At 38.7% G+C, this 22461-nt stretch overlaps 1 protein-coding gene across 4 annotated transcripts in view; it reads right to left on the reverse strand.

The window, feature by feature from the left end:
- Positions 1-22461, reverse strand: part of FRMPD4 (FERM and PDZ domain containing 4) — a 416031-nt gene that overhangs the window by 329604 nt on the left and 63966 nt on the right. The window lies entirely within an intron of this gene.

Consider the following 22461-nt stretch of genomic DNA (forward strand, 5'->3'; position numbering starts at 1 on the left):
AGTCAGAAGCTCCTTGTTTATCCATGCAGGTCTCCTACTGCCTTTACTTGACTTTCTGCTTATTAGTATAGACCACTCTTGAGGGTGGAGAAGATGATCCTTGAGAATCAGCCATCTCTCCTTAACCTCTCTTCTCTCCAGGGATGTATTACATGGCATTCTTCCAAGCAGATCTCTGAAAAAAAACAAAGCCTGCTCTGCTGAAGTCCAGGGTAGTAATCCTGGCTTTTGTCTTCTTCCCTCTGCTCAGGGTCCTGAACTCTGATCATCACAGTCCCTGCAGCTAAGGTTGCTCCCTGACTTAATATCCCCAACTGGCCCTTCCTTGTTTGTAAATATGACATGATCAAAGCACCTCCCATCATCGGCTTCTTGATCAACTGTTGTCAATGCAAACCAGAAGATATCACCACGGTTCAAGTCCCCCATAAGGACCAGGGTGGGGAACGTGGGACTTGTTACAGTTGTCTGAAGAAGAAACCATCTACTTCTTCATGACCAGACAGTCTGTAGCAGACACCCACAACATCACCCATGTTGGTTTGCCCCCTAGTCCTGACCCACAGGCTCTCAGATCTCTCGTCACCCATCCCACAGCAGAGCTCCATGCATCTGTGCTTGTTCTCTCACGTACAATGTAATTCACCCTTCTCATCACCCTTTCCAAAGATCCTGTATCCATCCATTGCAACACTCTAGTTGTGTGAACAATCCCACCATGTCTCTGATTCCAATGAGATCATAGCTCTGCAATTGCATGCACACCTCTAATTTCTCGTATTTGTTCCCCGTGCTGAAGGCGTTAGTGTGCAGGCGCTCTAGGGAGGCACCCAGCTGTGGCTATTTCCAGAAAGGGTATGAGAGTTTCCCCCATACTTCTGCAGGGGACATAATAAGGATGGGAAGAGAGGAATACTAAAAGCATGTCATATCACAGCTCTTTTTTGCTGCCAGGGGACTCCACTTGCAACACTAATATTATTGTGATGTGGGACTTTTCCTGTATGCTTCACAAATTCTGCATACAAGCTGATAAAAATGTTCTTTTATCTCTGAGTAGCAGAAAGCCTAAATTGCTACTCATGGATAACAAACATGGTTACAGTGGTCTAAGACTTCATGATCTTTAGGTTGGTTCATCATAAATCAGGTTTCCTGGGGATAAAGCAGTAACTTGGAAAAAAAGTTCACCACTAGTTAAAAATGCAGAAGCCATTTTGGGGAGACAACTGAAGGCATCTGTTGTCCTGTTGAGTCCTGGCTGATTCCCCTTATAATACCGGATTAATTCCGAAACAGTTTTCCTCATGTTATACTCTATATGCAGATCACGGGCATGAGCCATAGCTTATTTCATTAAAGGAGCAAGACTTCCCTCAGTATTTCCATGCTGTACTACAATGATTCAGTTGTCAAATGCAAGAGTTAAATTTTTGAAAACTCTACATTCTAAAACCAGTGTTCCTTGCTTTCTGACCTGAAAGTAAGGCTATCCTTTAGTCCAACAGTCCAAAAGTTACACCTGCTAATACTACCTAGAAGATATTTTCCTTCTCTTAGCTCTAATCTTGCATACACATTCAAAAGGCAAAGAAGATAAGGAAATGTTCCAATATCACTAGAGTCAGGCATGGGAAGTCTACTGCATAAGCGGGATCCTGCTCAAAGTAATTCTGTTTTGGGAAGCGTTTAGGTTAGCAGCACCTGCTCTAGGTCTAGAGTGCGAGGCGGGGGTGGGGGGAAGCCAATCAAGAAAAATCTATGTGTAAATGCATACGGCAAATAAAAATCACTCGACTCACATCACATACTTCTCATCTGTACAAGTTTATGTTATTCTGCAAAAGTAGAAGTAAGCTTATGTTTAGAACGGGCTTTTGGAATTAATTCAGTTTTAATTCCCAAATCTACTGATACTTCCTTTTTCAACATAGCTATATTAATGCTTCAGCAGGATGCTATTTTTAGCTGAATTGATATTTTTCACTGATTTTTATATCTCTACATATATCATGTGAAACATTGCTTTAGCATGCCTGCAGTTCTAAACTTTGGGAAAGCTGAAATTTTAAAATTTATTCAAGAAAGGATAAAATTTGTATATAGAAATAGATTTAAGAGTGAGATAAAACAACTCTTCTTTTTCTTCTTTTCTCCCTCCTCAGCAAGACATGAAGCTTGAGCAGTACTTAGCAACACCATATCACCATAACAAATATATGTATTTCTTAAGTATATAAACAGGGTATCATTGGGTGATGCACAATCAAAGCTACAACTAAGTCATTGTTCCAATGTCTGAGTAATTATCTTTCCAAAAGGACACAGAAATGGAAACAAATTTCTGTAATCACTGGGAACTCATTCCTCAGTGATTGCTTTCATTTTCATTTAAAAATGTGATAAATGATCCAGCACTTCTCATTTCACTTGAAGATGATTTCAGATTATCTGAAAACAGCTGGGTTTGTTGGTTGTTTTTTTTTAAGGCTGGAGGTTCTTTACAGTATTCAGACACACTTGGGTAAATATAATCTCCTGCAACTTGAGCCTGCCAAACCTTACATGTCAAGTTTAAACCAGTTTATCAAGGTCCTGCATTTATTCAATGAATGAGGCAGGAGCAAGTATCTTCTGCAGGTGCCTGCCTGAAGTACCTATTTTAGCAGGGGATAAATTACCCTCTGGAACTTCCTATCCCTATTGACTGTAGAGAATGTAAATGATTAGTTTACAGAGACTTACATTACTAGAGACTTCCTTTAGAGAGACAGAAACTTGAGAGAGAGAGGTGAATTTGATTTGTAAATGATATCCATGTTAAAGTCTTATTGTCTTTTAAGGAGGCAATATGGCAGCATTTGTACTGTTTTATTACAATGTAGCTTGAAGGGAAGAGGTCAGAACTGCCTGGGATGGTGGAAACGTAAGTAAATCTAATATATTGAGCAAAGATTATAAATACACAGAAAAAGCATGGAAAAAAGTCTCCCCATGGAAGATGTCAAAGGTTAATCAGAAAAGCAAGCAGATGTAAGCCTTCATGGAAAAATGTAGTAATAACTGTTCCTTGAAAAAAAGGGAACAGATCTTCAAGTAATGGTTGACTGGAGAACAAGTGGGCAGACAGAGAGAAAACTCTAAATAGGAGTGTTTTAAGATGACTAGCAAATAGTTGTGTAGTCTTCTGATTAATTTTTTTCTGAATGTATTTTTTCAAACTGGGGGGAAAAAAACACAAACCCTTAATAAGCCCATCTGAGGACTGTTCCTTAAATAGTAATCGCATATGAACATTAAATGACTAGCTGTTTTAGCCTCCTTAGAAATGGTTAAACATTTGGTAAAAAAAAAAAAAAAAAAAAGAGAGAATTATTATGCTGGCACTGCAGTAGGTTTAGGATTAAAGTAATCTAGTTTATTTCTGGAAACAATGTGGCCCCTCTTTTTATTGTGGCCCTGCTAGAAAGAGAAGTGAGCTGTTATGCAAACAGGCTACAGGGAGTCACTGCCTTCCCCGGGGGAGGCTTGGTGCATCCTGGTGTCGGGCTCGGCTGGATAAAGAGAAAACAGGCTTGAAAGGGGAGCATTATGAAGTTAATCTCATGCTGGCTTTAAAACTAACATCTCTGACAGAAAGGGTCACAACAAAAGAGTGATACAGAGAAAAGGGTGAGGAGCATGAAATGAATGAGGTATCGCTGTTCAATGGGCAATTTGAACTGACACATGCAATTGTCTGGGGTGGACAATATGTGACTTTCTGCATACTGTACAGCAGGGGTATGTTTTCAGCAAGGAGCAGAGTATAGCTCCTGGTATGAACAATGGGAAATGTCTTCCCCATTCCTTGCTCATCTCACTAGTAGCTCATAGCTTTGCCTCACTGTAAATTCTGTAAGTGCCTTTTTTACTACTGTTATTCTCAGTATTTCATCTCTAGTAAGATAATTGGGTTCTTCTTCATAGCATCATTATAATCAATGACAGATGAATCTCAAGAAGCTGAAATTTCATTTTAGTTTGGATAAGCATCCTAATATTTAGATGATTCTCTGAATCATACATTAACTGGAAATCTCTGAACCTGAAAATGTGACAAGTACAGTGTTTTTCATGAGTTTTCAGACACTTTTGCTTTGACTTACACCTGCAAATACAGAGAAAGCAATGCCCCTGTAGTAGTCTGCCATTTCCAGTGAGGAAAAAAGGAAAGGCTCAAAGGCTAAGTCTATTTTGAATAAGAATAAAGTCCATTTTACAATACGTAGGATTATAAAATTAGCAGGGGTGTAGTGTATTTTTCTAACTGAAAAGAAAAAAAGCAAGATTTTATAATAAAGAGAAAAAAGAGTATATGTTGTCTAAAAGTAGCTTGATGGGTGAAAATCATCTTGTCTAATTACAGACTTCTAAAAGTTAGATATCTAAGTCTACTCTCCCTTTATAGTTAATAGAATCACCTTCAGAAGACCATTTGCTGACCTTAGATGCCTACCTTAGGATGAGATGAATGGCTTTCTGGAGATCTCTGTTTCTCTCTATTGAAAAGAACTGAGGGTAACAACATTTTCAAAACACTGAAGCTGTGAAATACAATTTCAAAAAACCTTTAATCAGACCATGTGGAAGAGAAGTAGAATGATTCCTGGTGTTTGCAGGGATCAAGGGCAGGAGGTCTGGAAAGCGGTGCTCTACTTCACTAAGGTTTTGTATTGTTTACTTCTTTTATGAGTTCGTTATTGGTGAGACTGAAGAGAATGCAGGTAGCAATTTGTTCCACATCAGCTTCAAAATAGCTTAGAAAAAAAAAAAGATTTGTATTCCAATACAAAACTTCATTCCTTTTTTTATTTTATCACATTACTCCTGGACCTTCTAACAACAGTCTGTGAATTCTGTGGCGATATCCAAATGATGAAGTGCAGATAGATCACGGTGATAGATTATTCTTTTTTTTTTATGCCTTTGACCATTTGAGAATCAATTTGCTGACTACTTGACCGCCATCATATTTTTTGTAACATCTTCAGTAGTTGTATAACTTTGAAGAGCTCCTCTTTAAAATATTTTTTTCCAAAAGTGAAGCCAGCTTTCCCCTGTGTATACTGACCTGGAGCTCTGAATGGGCAATATAAATATATATATAGTCCTAAACCAGTGACAGCTTTATTGTGTTACCCAAAATCCAGTACGGCCACAAAACTGGAGCTATATTGCGCTGGGAACTGCCAAACCCCATTTTTTCAATTGGATACACAGTGTTGGTTGTAATACAGTTGGTGAGACCGTAACTATTTTACAGTTACTATAGGACTGCTTTAGGTAATTTAGAGACCTCAAAGCATTTACCATTCACAGATTTTACTTTCCATGCTATAAGTACAGAGCTTGACATACACTATTCAGTTATCCAGTTTGGCAGTCAGGAGATAAAAAATACTTCATTTCTATGACTGTGAATGCGGAGTAGCTATTTACATCAATGCAAACTGTGCATTCTGTTCTAACATTTGATTTGTAATGTTTAAGTCCAGTCTGCAGGGGGTAGGAACTTTAGCATGCTCAAAGGATGGTTAACCTCACATATTCTAAAAAAAATCTGTGAAACAAACTAAGGGTCATAGAGGTAATCAGTACTGAAGAGGTTGAGTGGAACCATAAACAGGTTTTATGTGCAGAAGTTTAGGATAATCCACAAAACTCCTATGTGACTCTGCTTCTCAAGTAATGAGGTTATCTATTTTCCTTGTTAAACTTCAACCACATGATCTCATTGCTGGAATTCTCTAGCAAGATTGAAACTATCTAAGAGCACACTATCACATTGAGCACACAGGAGATGAAAAGCTGTGCATGAGGCAGAGCTCCCACCCACCAGCCCCGTCCACAAAACCAAAACAACACATTCACTAGAGGCTGCAGAAGGAACAATGGCTGTCAGATGAGGGAGTAAACCAAGTGCCATCTGTCCAGTAAAAAGGAGTTATCACACTATGTCTTCCAAGGGCTTGAAGGGATTTTTAATGACCGCATGTAACCAGGACTTCAGTTTTACGTTGTGTCCAAAAGCTGACTTTATATACCTAGCTTGGTTCTGAGGCTTTACAAGCTGTCATGGTCTTGGCTCAAAGAGGAAGAGTGGCACATCTTTAATCACTGATGAACCCTGTGGCACCTGGGATCTGCTGGAAGGTTGCCATGTCCCTGCCAATAAGACCTGGCTCAGCTTGTTTTGTGAGCTCTTATGAGATCTCAACCTGGTGCAATGTTGCTGCAAATGTTGGTGACACCCTTATCAGAAGCATAAGGATATTTTCCTTTTCTTTTTTTTTTTTTTTTTAATTGGTCTTTATTGAGAAAGCTGCTCAGTTGATGAGACTGAGAAAAATGTGAAAAGAACACATACCATAGCATGCATGGATGTCTGATCATATGAATTTTATTTTGAAAAACAGACAGAATGCTTGGATAGGTCATCCTTTGTTGCTTTAAGTATGTGAAAGTGTCCCTGTGCTGACCTTCTGTATTTTTTCTGAGATCAGTTGCTCTTCTACTGCAATTCATGTTGTATATTTTTCTTCTTTTTTCTTATAAAGGTGTGAAGTTCACATAAAGAGAAATTAGCTTTTTTATTTATATTTTTTAACCAAATCTGTCCAGTAATATGATTATTAGACCACACCATGTAGTAAGTAAATAAACTTCTTTAAATTACTCAGACAATAAAACCTATGAGAAACATAACTAGAGTCCTGCTTGGAAAAAAAAATAAAAATGACAAGTATCCAAAGATATTAAGGTCTGTGCTGTTACATAAGAGAAATCAAAGTGAAAACAAATTTTTTACTGGACAAATAAAAGCTTCCAAATGATAGTTCAAAAAGATTCCTCTTTACCACAAAACCAATGATAATAACATGTCCAAATGTATAGAAAATACCTGTTTCAAAGCCTGCCAACAAGTGCTCTTGTGAGCTGTGTTGGTGAATTTGAGCAGAACAGGGGCTGTAGATCAGACACTCAGGAGGTGACAGCAGAAAGGACATAGACCTTCTGGATAGAATGCATTCAAAGAACATTGTCAAGATGAAAAAGAAATGCAAAGAAGAGAATCCTTTAGCCATAGAGCTTATAAATCACAATATCTCAGCCATAAATATTTTTAACAACCTGCATCTCATCTCTTCCTGAACACCTATTAGTATCAAAGACTTCCTTTTAGAAGAGGTTTAGAGATACACACTTCTTCACACATTCAGTCTCTAAAAGACAGCTGAAGAGTGATGCTAGCTCTAGGTCAAGGCAAAACAGAATTGCCAAAGGCAGCAAAGGGCATGTGGACTCTTTGATCTGTGAGGGGACAGAAAAAACAGCTTTGATATCCCAAATTGTCTCTCCCACATTTCCCATCTTCAGTGGCAACAGAAACTGCAGTGCCATTTCACCCGGGGTTTCCATTGTACTCACTGTCACTTTTCTCTGCCATTGGATTGGAATATCCAATTGCATGGGTGACTTAAAAGCCTTGAGTCAACCTTGGTAAGAGTAGTTGCACACAATTAGCCATCATGGGGTATGCAGGTAAATTGAGTGTTCCCACAGATGAGTACTAACCTCACTGCCCTATTAGAAGAACAAGGATGAAAAAGAGCTTAATAAGCCACAAAGCTAGTGAAGGGAGCAATTGTCTAAATTTCTGGCAAGTGGCCATTAAAATGTAGAAGGAGCAAAAGATCAGATGAGATTTTCAAAAGGACTAGTAGTTTAAGGATCAATTGCCAAACTCCTTACATTACATTTGTTATTTAAATATAGCTTAAACTGGCTTGCTTAAAATACAGAAAACTAGGCCCTATGATCACTTACTTTTAAAATATTTGACTGCTACCAGTGAGTCTCTTGAGGAAAAATAACTGCACTTGTACAGTTTTCTGTTTACAGAAAACAGTATTATTTAACATGGTGGATGTTCTATAGCAGTAGCATTCAGGAGAAAAAAAAGTTGGGGGGGTGTTACATAATAAAAATGGTGACTGTGCCTTTGTTCTGCTATTAAGTAGTGTGTCCTTAGTTATTATTGGAGATTAGTCACAGAACTCCAGGAAGGGTGACTTTTTAAACCTCTGTTTTTAAAGAATCCTCAAAAATTTATTTGACAAGATTACAAAGTAAAAAAAAAAAAACCAAGCCCCATAATACAAAATCTACACTTTTGATTTCACATGCTGTTTCTTATGGTGATTTGCTTTTTAAGAAAATGGTTACAGAAAGAATGATAGCAAAGCCTAAAATTAGCTGGTCATTCTCCAAGGATCTACTGTGCTTCTCTCTCAGGACTTTTTACAGGATAACCTGTGGTCCATCCATTTGCCATTGTACTGGTTTCTATTCTCCAGCTCCTAGAACAGAAATTGTGTATAGCATACAGTCATTTTTGTTTATTGCTTTGGCTTAACAGGAAAAAAAGGTACTAAGGCAACCATTTACATCAGTCTGTAAGCATAGCCATCAAGTACGAATACTTACTGTTTGAAGAGAGAAGTTCCTCCATTGCACATTCTGCTGGCATAAAATACATGGGCAATGAGGAGTGAGAATCACATCTCCTCTAAATTGCTGTTCAAGTTGCCATTTGAATTAACTGCTGTCTTTGACTTCTGGTCAGAAACCTAAGCCAGAAGTGATAGTTTGGGGAAAGAAGCTGAACACTCCATCCCATGTTTTTGTGTGGATTAGTAGGAACTGAAATTCTTGATGGCATGCTTCTGGTTTTGCATAACATTTATTTGCTTCTCTGAATATTTTTTTTATTTCAGTTATGTCTGGATCAATTGGGCTAGGACAGTAAAAATGCAATGAATGAGCCCCAAATAGACATAACACAGCAGGAGTAATACGTTTTTATACTTTCTAATCAAATATTGTGAGTGTCTAGGGGAAGTGGTTTTATCTTCTGTTAAATGCAGGAGTTTTAACCAGCAGTTCTGGGGTCTTCTTCCATCTTTGTCAGTGATTTAACTGAAAAAGCTGGTGTTGGTTGTGTATATGGTTACAGTGGAAATCTTCATTTATAAAATCCTGTACAGACATCGCCCTTTATAATTCAAGCTACTACCAATCCCAGTCAGTACTGAAGTTGTCTCAAACAATAAGCACTGCCTGCATCAGCAGTGTCTGCAGCTGGGTTTAGAAGGGCTTTGATGGAAGACATATCTCAGCCATGTTCCACCTGCCCAGAAGGAAGATCTTCACAACCTGCAGTGAGTGCCTGAATTACTATCTGTCCTTCGGACTTAGCAGTTCTCTAGTATTTTGGATTAAGTCTGTTTGGGTGCTTCATGAGCACATTGTTTTACTTTTTTTCCCTAATTGAAGAAATTCAGATCCATCTAATACGCAAGAATGTGGAGAGAGAAAAAAAAAATCCTACCTTAGCTATGCAGGATGAGTTATCTGACTTTACAGGCAAGAAATCTAATAGAATGACTTGCCTGAGGATCAGCAGTGAGTTTATGGCAACACCCTGTCTCCTGAAAGCCTGAGTTACAAGATTATCCTTTACCAATGCCAGTTGTCACTTTAATATAGAGAAGTATCTTATTTTTTAAGATACATAGATGATTCATGCTAATATGAAAAGGAATTAACAGAGAAAAATACTTTCCTTGAAATGGTTGAAAGCACATTTACAATGAGTAAACTATCTTTTTATCTGGAAAGGCTGTTTTCTTGTCATTAACTTCTTTGTATATATTAAAATTATCCTGTGCTGTGGCAATACATTGTTATCTCTATGTTTTTCTCTTATCTCTGTTATAGCAGGTCAATACAAAATAAATTCTAGTAACTGTTTCCAAGAGCAAACTAATATTCTGTTGAGATTTATCCAATAAGGTAGGGGTCAAATCCTTGGAGAGGCTCAACAGCTGAGACTCCTATGTCTCCACTGCTTAGCACCATCTTATTTTGGAGGCCTAAATTTTACATAGTAAATGATCTAATCACCTACCAGGGTTTAGAACTATCACAAGTTAATAACAGCACTGCAGCCATAGCTGCAAAATATTACACAATAAAACAAAATAAATGGAAATAATATCTCATGAGTGCCAATAATTTAGATTTACAGGGTAATCCATAGGTATTACAACTCCTAACAGATTGCCAAAATACTGTTTGGAGAATTCTATTTCAAATCTAGTACATATTATTATCATTTCGAAGGCTAGGAAATTGAGGAATAAATTAAAGAGTGAAAATGGGGAAAACAAACATTTACAGATTGGATTTAAACGTACAGAAGTGTGAAGCAAAACTCCTTCTTTTGAAAGAATTTCATTAATGTTTAATTAGCTGAGTTGCAAACTGGAGCTCAATCCCCAGCATCCCCTTACCCAGGCGCAGCACATACTGTTCTCCTACATGAGCAGAGAGGCAGACTTTGGTATGGTTATTTAGCGGTAGCTCATGGGTGGCATTTTTTGCCAGCTGGTCTCAAGGCACTTGATAAAGTCTTCGTTGTAATTGTCACCACTGAAGACAGGGGATAGATAGGCACCCTCCTTGGGTTTACCGAGCAAGTCAAGGTGGGGATCTGTGTGGTGAACAAGATACTAGGTTGCTGTCTCCAAATTTCTAGAGGTGAGAGGAGGCTGGGCATTTTGAATATCAGTTAATTTTACTCAGTGGCTGCTTGGTGTCAGAAATGAAAGCTCACTCTTACAGGCAGGCCCACCAACTAAATGTTCTTTGGGGTGCCTATGGATTTTTCCCCACCACTGTTAGCACAGAGGCAGAAAACACAGAGGTCTACTATCAGGACTATCTAGTCTGAACAGCCTGGTTTTGTCCAGCAGTAAGTTTTATGTGAGTATGGTCTGCAAGGAAGAAACAGAGGCTCATCTTTCTCCAGACATCTGCCTGATGTGCTGGGTGAGGCTTTCCAGGGCCCAGCACATCTCCACACAGCGAGTGAAGCCCAGGCTGGCCAACTCACCTTGCATACATGAATTTTAGTCTGTGTCAAGCTGAGTTCAGCTTGAAAGGTGACATAGAAGTGACCACCGTCTCATAGCTACGCAGTCCTTTCATACACCACCCTATTTCCAGTAAATGCAACCGGTTTTGTCCTACTGTTCTATCATTTCTTAGAGACTGTATCTCGGCTAGAATCCTCCCCCAACAAGTCCTTGTTCTTGGTTATCCATCTTCTCCCACCCTACAAATGCTGTGTTCCCCCTCTCTAAACCAAGTTATTTCTGAGGAAGCCTGGCTGAGGCGTCCCGTTCTTCAGAAAGCAGGTATAACTTCAGCATTGTGATATGAATATAAACAGGTCTATTGTAATATTTATTCGCTCCATATACTTTAATTCTGTTTTTATAAATATACCGATGTACAACCTGAAGTACAAATTTATTAAAGACAATGATGTTGACCAAGCACAAGTATCTTAGACACTAAACAAGTGTATGCTGCATTCTACATTAACACAGCTGTGATAGCAGTTTATTTGCCATTATCAACTGTAAAACAGATAGTGACAAAGACCACAGTCTAAGTGTGAGTGGTTCAGCAGACTCTCAGGCAGCTGGATAAGTGTGAGGTCAAAAAAGGGCTATTTAATTTTTAGAAAACTTACAAGGTAAAAAAAATTTGCCAGTGTTATTGTTAAAAAACACAAGACTCTTCAATGGATTAGTCAGCATTCAAAAAAATCTGGGTTTATATACAGGAATATACATCTCACTCCTGGTTTTGTATGTAAACAGTATTGCTATACCTGGACAGTCAGTTGTGTCTAGATATATACAAAATTTAGATATGATGCCTCAAAGAAGTCTTGACTTGTTGAAAATCTGGAAAAATGTGCTAGCCCAGAAACAAATACAATAGACAGTCAGATCTCTGATGCCAACAACACGATGTAAGATGAAAATATAATACATTTTAATAAATGTGAATTATACAGTCTGGAGATGCTTTTTTTGACTATTTTATTAAGTAGAGTTTGTTAGCAAGTTTGTGGTTTTTTCCTATGGGGCAATGAGATTAATAATAAAACTCATGCAAATGAGTTAATAATTCTTTTCATAATGCTAATGGCCAGGGTTAGTGGTGCTTTGGAGAGTGCAAAATCTTACTGTAGATAATCAAGCACAATGCTCACAGAGTACTATACCAATATTATATTGTTTTCAGTATAGAAAGTTTCTGCAGTATCTCAGGTGTTCAGGTTTTTCAGCGATAGATGATTCTTCTGTGATTCATTGAAGCACAGTAATTTCAACAAACACTTCACAAGCAATAATTCAAAAGGCCTCAAAGAAATAATTTTCATATCACTTTAGAAATATTGTCCAAACCTACTTGAATGGTGTAATACAGAAATTCTATTGTTTAAAGATACAGTTCATAAAAACCTTTTCTGTGATGCTTGAGTCAAATACAGAGATTCCACACTGGGCAGGACAGAGTAGCTGCTCTGTGTTTCACCAAAGGAAGACCAGAAAATGTTAACAAACATTAACCTTCCTGCATCTTTCCAGCTAGAGGCACTACATTAATGGGAATACCAGAGACAGCTGGCCAATAAAATCATTGGACTTGTGCTACTTTTCATTTACAAACTGTCTGGTTCAGTTCCCTTGGGCTGGCCTGTTTTTTCTTGTGGGTTACAGTGTATGTTATGCTATATATGAAACAGTATTACAAGCTTAACCAGAAGACAAAACAAGATATGACCATGGGAATCAATTTGGTCACTGAATTGAAGTTGCCCTATGTCTGCTGTGCTTGGCTACATAGCTAATGTGTTTCCAAGCCTCATGGGGAGCAAAGCCATCACTCTAAGGCTCCAACAAGTCAGAGAAGTAGCACCCATGCTTGACTTGAGCTCTTTGCTTCAACGCTGAGGGCTACCAAGTTAAGCATGGTCTTTCAGCGCTTTACTGACTAGATATGATTTTTAAGAAAATTATTAAATGATAATACAGTTTGTAAATTTGAGTTTCCAGTTTGTATTCATATGTGCCTAAATAAATCAGAACGTTTCTCCCTGACCAGAACTATATAAATATTTAATCTAATAAATGCAGCTATTCAAAAGATGTCTTAGAAAGCAAAGTTCTTTTATGAATGTCACTGTATGATATACTCTAGTAAGTCGATTTCTGTTCATGCCAACATTTGAACTCACAATGGTTTACAAAATAACAAACAAGTAATCTGAAAACTAAAATTTTATTGATAACCCCTTCCCAAAGAGAAGCTGCACTGTTTATCAACTGGTATATTTTTGTCAGAGAAAGTAAATTTTGGATATACCCTTAAACACCCTAGATTAAAACACCTATATTGTAGAGGATCTTAAGCAAATAATCATTGACAAATCCAGAATTTTTTCTGAAATGAACTCTGAAGATTAGTTGCTGTGGACAGTACAAAGTGATAGCAGCTCCAGCAAAGATAAAAGAGGGAAAGACAAACCATTAGAAGACAGTGTAAATATGATGGAGCTTTTGGAACGGAATCTTGCTTTCCTTTTGGTTACAATAATTCTCAGGAACAGTCTAGAAAAAAACCCCTCTTCATTGTAGTATGGAACATTGCATTAATAGCAAAACACACAGGTTTAGATCCAACAGGAAAGGTTAAAAAATATATGATTAGAGAGAATCATCAAAGGAAGGAAGACATAAAGGCCAGATATTTCCAGTTACTGACTGATCGGCTGGGTCAATGACAGCGATCATTAACTGCCAAGAAGTGCCCTTCCTGTTGACCTGTTACGTAAAAATAAAATGCAAAACAACGTAGTTCAGAAGCTATGAGATGATCACATGTGAAAGCTGGCCTCCAAAATGCCGCAGCATTTACCATGCTAAATGATCACTAATGTTCTTGCTTTTGCTTTCTTTCTAGTTTACCCACTTTTTCCCCATGCAGTCACTCATACATATTGGCTGCACAAAAATCTTAAGAACATGCCGCTAAATGGTTGGTGGCTGTCACTGTGCAAGATGAGAAAAAAATTTGAGATTAATCAAGTGATTAATCTGGTGTTAATAGATAACTGAGGAGATATGAAGACTTTAAAAGCAAGGACAAAAAGGTATAATTGGATATGGTAACTTTTGTACTGAACAGAAGAACTGCTGGGAAGCAGAAAAACAAGTAATTATAAAAACAAAAAAGGATTAAGGAGATATTTTTTCCTGCTGGGTACAAGCACCTGGATGGCAGAAAGCCTAGAATTGGATTACCTTTGAATTTTCTAAATTGTTTTCATGAGAGGAACTTTTTTGACCCATATGAATCAGAGAGAAATCTTCTTAGAGACAAGGAAAATTAATTTATAAGAAACCTTCCTTCCTATACAGATGCTCAGGGATATACTGACTGCTCAGTACTGCTTAATTTTTTTTGAAGTCTCTTCTTGACTAGGTCAATGAGTTGCAGAGCCAAAATTCATGACCTTCAGCAAGGAATAAAACTACAGATCTTGAAAAGAATGCATTCCTTCCTCACGGTTTAAGGTATCCTTTCAAAACAAGCTTAACTGTTTGGAAATAAGTAAATGGCAACTTTCAAAATGAAAAAATGCATGAGACGTTTTTCTCCCTGCTGCTACTGATGCTTTTACACAGGAAAATATACAATTTTCCTAGTGCCATTTGTATTTTTTCAATTCAATGTTATATTTGACTGTTGAAATTTATTTTCTACATGGGTAAAATATTTGATTACAAACACCAGTTAAACTAATATGTAGTCACAATAAACCACAGCAATTTTTTCCTCTTGTAGGAGGCTGAAGGATTGACAGCTGGAGAGATGTTTTCTTGTGTCAGTATAAGCAGGGATGTTGAGGAATTCCTCTGGAGAGTGCTGATGCTACCTGTTCATGTCCCACAGGGGTATCTCCCCTGTGCTACCAGGTGCAGCTGATCAAGTTTGGAACTAGACAAGCACCCATATGTCTTTTCCATTTATACAAAGTTCATTAGCATCTGTTAAGCTCTGCTGTTACAGTTTCAATATATCAATGTTAACAAAATATTAATACTGGATTTTTGCCATGAAAGAAAACTAAATCTCATTTGAATTACAAACATGCAATGAAATGCACCTCGTTGCCCCCACTCCAGGTTCCAGGGACTGATGGCAAGATCTTAGTAAGACCCCAGGCAAGTTGTGCAACTCCTGACCTCTTTGCTAAAATATATCTGTGGTAACACGGGTATTTAGAAGTGGCTGTCCCTCCTGCAAAAGGCTCTTGCTGTAGCACCATAAAAGAACTGTCGAAGCGTTTAATCTGGTGACTCCTACCCTGGGAAGCTGAGCTTGCAAGGCACAGCTGTTGTACAAGCTTCTCCAGCAGTGCTGAAAGATGTGACCAAGGGTGGGGTAAGAACAGACAAACCCAGGAAAACTCAAATGCCTTTGCCTGGGCAGCCACATCTGAAGCAGCAGCCCCAAACCAGGAGCTCAGAGACTCCTTAACCCCATCCTCCTGAACCTGAGCATAGTGGTACTTCAGCAGATTCAGCTTCACGATGTGGTTGCCGTAGTAGAAGGGCTCTAGATCAGACACGGGGGCTTTGACCTCCCCTTGGAAAGAAGGACTGGACAGTGAGGCCTTAAGTCCCCCACCTGATTGATGCTGCTGTGGACTGTCACGCGCAGTGGAGTGAATTTGTCAGTAAACCCAGAGGGACCAAGGAGAAGTGTTTGGAAGAAAAAGATTGCTGAATAGCCTGTGCTGCTCTAGCTAGACTACAGATGAAGCCAGAAACCATGCAGGCTTAACTTGCCTTCACATTACACAGCTCTAACCCTGAAGCCCTGAGATAAACAGGATGTTATTTAAATGGAGGAGCAATATATAACATGCATTGATTTTGGAGGGAAGCTATTTATTCAGCATTTCAGCATACTAGGCATGTTGGTTCAGCAGGGAGAGGATTGTGCTGTGCTTCCAAAACACTCTCCAGGCTACCTGGAGGATCATTGCAAGAATAATTAGCTCCTGTGTCTGTTCATCTGGAAAGGGAAAGGGTCCATACGGACACTACAGGTGTAGAGGGCAACTGCTGTGTTAGAGAAAGCATAAGCAGACTGACTGATAAGAAAGACATGACTAGCTTTTGTGCTGATAAATGCAAAGTTTCTTCCAATTATAAGAGTTTTGTGTTGGTTTGGGGTTTTTTTTTTTTTCAAGATAAAGCATATACTGGAAAGGTTTAAATATTTAAATGAAGTAGCTTCTCCATACTTGCTGTCTGTGAACAGCAATTAAATTTCCTGGCGAGAATACAAGCGATAAATATGAATTGTGTTTTACATGGTATTTATAGAAAAATAATTTTAAAGTTTGTAATCGCAAAAGAAAAGCCCCTTTTAATAGTTACTCATATCCTCTCAGAAAGAAGAAACCACACCTCGTGACCCATGTCACTTGATTTTGTGAAGTCTATGCGATATATAGGCAGATATTGCGATGAACAGCAGATAAAAAATTACTGCTGAGATTCTACTAATGACTATATTAAATATTATTATCTATGTTCGTAAACAGAAGGAAAATTAATCAAGTACATTTGTTATTAAATGTTTTAGAGCAATTATTTGGTTATGATGAGAAGCACATTTAATGCCTTTAAAGATATGTGCACATATGCATTAGTTAACAACATGTACCCCCTATGGTACAATTCATATCATGCAATGTGAGTGCTCTTCATGCAAATAATTTACAATTTCAGCCTGAAATTAACAGGGGTATATGTGACATGCAGCATACCGACAGCAAAAAAATACTGCAGAAGATTTACTTCAAGGGGAAAAAAGGACTGCAACATGAACGAAAAATTTCTACACTTAATCCAGGAATAAAGATAAAAGGAGAAGAGAAAAATACAGTTAACAATCATCCCCAGGGTGTTTGAGTGAAGAAAGTGCTGAACTGTGAATCAGAATTGAATAGACAGAAACATTAGCTGGTTTCAGAAGGATGTTTGCCTTACCAAGATCAGATATTGTAATAGCACAGAGCTGGCTCTTTGCCTATGCTTTGCAGCATGCAAATAAATGAATATTTTCTTTTCTCAGCAGTTCTGCAGCAAAACCATCATGAAATCACAGAAATATATGCAAGAACCCTTTAAAATGACCACTGGTTATTCTGTCAAACACTAGAAACATCTGATGCTCAATTTGTGGAGCTGCACATAAGAGCCCTCCATTCCAGACTCGCTGTCGGTGCAAGTACTGGCAATCAATACCTCTGAAAACTGGGCTCAAAGAGGCATGTTATCAAAGGTGTCTCATGATGCAGGTAGGTGCCAGACAACTCTTAAAACCAAAATGCCTACATGCTATTAACTTGAAGGGGTGCAAAAATGTGTTTACAAGGTGGATTGCAGAGGAGAGTTACCCCCGCTTGCTCTGAGTGAGCTCAGTTTGTTGTGCTGAAGACTAGGATGTCACAGCCCACACTAAGCTCCACTCTGCCACATCCAGACCCTTGCAAGCCTGATCTAGCTTGTTTTGGGCAAGCTTTGATACTGAGATTTTATTGCAAATTGAAACTGAACGATCTGAGGATATTCTTCTGCAGCTGTGCCAGTTAAGTATATTTTAACACTCAGGACCACTGAAAAGCTGTGTTTCAGCTGGGTCTCCTAATTTGAAAGACCAACAAATAGCTGGCCACTCTCAGTAGGGAAGAAAAAAATGCCTTTTTTGTTTACCTACTTTGTCAAGACTGAAGGTGCCAATACATTCTCTGCCACTGTTGAGTATTGGATATTGATGTGGAAGGAAGGACATCACAGAGGAAGGAGCCAACATGTGTTACTGCCAGATTAACCATGAATCTGATTCACTAATACAATCTTTCACTCTTGTACTGTAATTGTCTGCAGATACCTTGATTTCATCAACATCATAAACCAGTATTTGTCTCACATTTACATGACAGATCTAGGACTTCCGAGAAGCACATAGACTTATTCTCCACAAACTACTTCTAGCATGTTTCCTCTCCACTGTCCTGTCAGCATCATCGGAGAGTCATTCAGAGTGGAAGGGACTTTGGGAGGTCTCTCATCTAACCTCCTGCTCAAAGCACAGCCAACACTGAACACCTTGCCAGGTGGCCTTCTTCAAAGTTTGTCTGGCCTTGGCCTTTTTCAAGAGAAATAACACTTGTCGTAATGATCTATTTTGTTTTCAGTTGTAGGTCACCAGCTCAAAGACTACCATTGTGTTCCTATCCAACAAGAGCTCAGTGACCTATGTCTGAGGTCACCCCATCCTTCCGCAATGACAGGTCAGTGGTCTAATGTGAGATGATCACTTACAGTACTCTTAGCTAGATTGTAACTGCTGACTGAAGCAAAAGATTCCATAATTTCAGTTTGAAGTTAATATAAACTTTCTAGTAGATGCAAACATAGCATAACTCAGATTAACAGTGAGCTGGTTTTTGTTCCCAACTGTACCTTCTCAATAAAGTGTCTTTTACAGAGTTGATCACGGAACATCTTATCCATTTGCCTTTTCAGAGACTTCACCACAGTGTGCAAATATTTCAGGGACAGGAATAGTTTGTATTTTTGTTCAACATGAACACGCAAGAGGAGAGAAAATAGCAGACACTAGACATTTAGGGCAGCTGTTGTGAATTCACTGTAGATCTGGGAAGACTGTCAATACAGAGGGCTTGTGGCAAAATGCTGTGAAAGTACAGGAACAAAATCAATTGCAGCCAGAATTTTTCCCTCCCAGTACACATGACAAAATTATTTACAAGCGGCTTATTTAAATCTAGCCAGAAGTCAGTTATTTCAGGGCCCTATTGAGCAGAAAAGATGCCCTGTGAGTTAAGGAAGGTCACAGATCCAGTTACATCACCAAGATGATCTCTCTGACAGATTCGTAGAACTTGCTCTACCTTGCCTTTGTTTCAATGTGGATGGCTTGTGACAGTGGTTTTTAATTGCATTTTTTGCTGACATTGTCTAGAACTTGCTCTATCTTGACACAACCTTCCACATAATGATGATGAGCATAGTGTAAAAAGAAAAAAAGAGAGAATACCATATCTTATGTAGCAGCACAAAAAGTCACTAAGACCAGTCTTTTGGAAACTCTTATCTAACCTAAAGCTAAAAACTGCTTTAAACTTCACCCATACTGCAGTCATAGATTTCCAGCTCGGCACCACTCCATAATCTCAATGCAAACTACTGCAAAGGCTGGCAAGCTAATAGCTGATCTGGCTCAATGCCAGCCTGATTTTGACTGTCCCCTTTAGAAGTCTAGGGCATCTCTGCATTAGCAAGTAGCACAGTGTAATTGGAGTGGATCTATAGAGTGAAACAGTGGGTGCAGAGGAGCTGGGGACTACCCTGTACATATTTTAAGGATTTTACATCAGACTAGCACTTGTTTGGACCCTACACAGAATGTCCAGTGGTTGGTGCATAGCAGGTGTCTTGCTGGACCCCATGTCCTGGTGTCATCAAAGGGGCACCTAGTTTATATGCTCCAAGACCACACTGGGAATGCAAGTACAGTAAATGGGACAGGATATTTGCTTCCCAAGTATACTCCCGATATGAACTGAACTGCTAATGCAAACACATCTTTGGATCTCTTAGGAGTGGTCTCGGCCCAGGGAAATCCTTTGTGTAAGAAGAGATTCTGACTGTAGAGTTAATAAAAGCATCATTTGCTGCTCACACTGTCTGTACAGGGTTAAATACAAGACTCTTAAGTTTGATGGACCCCTATGATTGCTAGTGAATTTTATTTCCTTCTTTATTTGAAGAGGTAGGACTACAGCCTGCTTTTCTGTTAAATAACTAAGTCTCTCAAAGAGATTCAAAATAGGAAATATCTTCCTTCTGTAATTTGGAAATTTAAATATAAGCAGTACAAATTACTGATTTTGAAGTCCTTTGACATTATGAGCCTTTTCTGTCACACTTTGATACTAACTGGCTCCCAAAACATATTTGGCTCAGGATGTCACTGCCAGAGATTGTCGTCTTCCAAGCGTGTCCGTGGAGGTACGCCTGTTCTTACAATGCTTCATGAGTCAGGAGTCGTGCTCTGGGGACAGCACTGTGCGTCTGTGTAGGGGGGATGTTTATTGCTGCCAAATCACAGAAACCAAAGGCACTGTTTTTGAAAAAGCTGACTCCTCTGTTCAAACTCCTGCAAGCTCACTTCACAGTCAGCTTGATTGACATTCAGAGAAGAGCGTGTCAGAGACAGAATCAGAAAAACACCCCAACATACAGGCATGGTCCTCACTGCTCAACTGTTGAGAGGAAGATGGTAAGATATACTGCTTTCTTTGGGGAATTTTTGTTGGGTTTTATTTATTTATTTACTTACTTGTCTCCATTCTAAATGCAATGAAGCATAGTTGTTTATAAAGATACATGACTTTCACAGAGATGCTCAGCCATTTATACCAAGGAGCATATGCCTAATCAAGCTTTGTGAGTAGGTTTTTCACAAGCAGTTAGGGAGCTATATTACTGACTTCCAGGGGGATAGTTGGGTTCTCTGGAAAAAGCTCAGCCTACCTCTCTAATGACTGAATCTCGTCCTGCAACAGATAATACAGGGGCTTGATGGCTATTCAAGAGTCCTCATTTAATTCACTGTGTATCCCTTTTTTATCCCTGGCACTCCTCATCCAGATAATCAAAGAACTGAGACTGTAATGACTGTGCCTGAATATATCCTTTCTTTTTAAGCTTCCAAATTTCTCATAGGTATTACTTATGCTTGTGCAGGGCTGGCCAGCCTTCTTCATGATTTAAGGGGAACGTGCATAATGGAGAGCTCTCCCTCTTACTCATGGCTCTATTGTAGAGCCTGCATAAGCACTGCCCACTCATTCCAAGCATCTTTTGTTCTGATGTAATGTGCTCAAAGAATTACACTTGGAAAAAAAAACATTTAACAAACAGTTCTAAGCCTGTTGAACATAACTCTGGTGCATTGAACTTTAATAACTGTACGCATTGTACAGGTTTTGAGGTTAGGGTGCCCTTAACCCTTACTGAAAAAATAGGAATTTGCAAGCACACTTCAGCCCCACTGAAAAGTGAAGGAACCTATAGTAAGATGATCCTATCTTTCCATCAATTTATTTGGAAAATCTTCCTGCAGGGGTTCAGTTCCTATGGCCCATTATACTGGCAGCGGTTGCCTTGCTTTACATAGCAGTTCAACAGGCCTCAAAGGCAAAGTATCTGGAGCCTCCAGGAGACCAAGGACAACAGCATTACTCCACACAGGTCCCCTGTGTGTGTGGAGCTGAAAAGCTGTCCCTCCCCTGCTCCTGGGAATGGGCCAGTTTGGATTCCAGCTACATTGTCTATTCCAGTCTCATTCATTGTTTTCTTGTCTTTGGAGAGGGAAGGGTACGGAAAATGAAATATTTATGAATATTGTTCTGTATTTGCTACCCTTTTTGTGTCTCTGTTTTGGTTCTCTCTTTTTGTCCATCTGCTCAGTTCCTGTATTCACCTGCAGCATCCAGAATAAGAGGACAAGCTGACCCCACAACAGTGGCCCATCTGCCTTTGAGTGCAAGGAGAGGAGAAAGGATGGACTTCAGATTGATAAAGAAACTATCCAGAATTCTGGCATTTGTTTTAATGTGTTCCAGAATACACTAGCCTTTCATTGGAGACCTGCAAAGACGAGGTCCCTATTCAAAAGGATTTCTAGCATAGATTTAAAACTTGTCTTGATAAATGAAGATGACAAAGAAAAGAAAACAATGCAGAAGGAAAAGATACACAAACCTTATGATAATATGGTTAACAAAAATTTAGAGGTATCTTCAGGATAGTCTTATTTTGTCTCATTTATGGAAGATTAAACAGAGGAAAAAAAAAAGTTAAATAATTCACAGAAAAAAACCCAAAACATTACTGAAAGACCCAAAGAATATTGTTTCAGCTGCAGTCCAGTCCCACAGGAAAAGACACTTCCATTCAGGTAGAAAGGAACTAGCTGAGTCCAAAGCTTCACAACTCTTGATTATTTGGATTATGCAAATTTTAAGTTTCCTTCCACACTGCTATTCAGTAACTTCTAGTTTTACACCCATTTTATAGATGAGAAAATGCAGACTCAAAAAAAAAAAAAAATTATCAGATGTGTATTTGGCTGAAGAGTTGTCTTTGGTGGAACTAGAAGCAGAATCCAGGCATACTGACTCCCAGCCCTCCTATGTTTTAGCTAAAAGAGGCTAAAACTCTTTTGACAAATAAATGTGGTGAGACACACTTTAAACAAACATTTCTTATTCTATGACCCGACATACATACAATCCTGTGAAATCTTGAATAATCGATCTAAGATAGGAGTACATTCTTTAAAGACAAACATGCCAGGCAGTGTAATGGGAAATTAGCTTCATAA

The sequence above is a fragment of the Athene noctua genome, chromosome 1 (genome assembly GCF_965140245.1).
Source record: "Athene noctua chromosome 1, bAthNoc1.hap1.1, whole genome shotgun sequence".
In the NCBI taxonomy this organism is placed as follows: domain Eukaryota; kingdom Metazoa; phylum Chordata; class Aves; order Strigiformes; family Strigidae; genus Athene; species Athene noctua.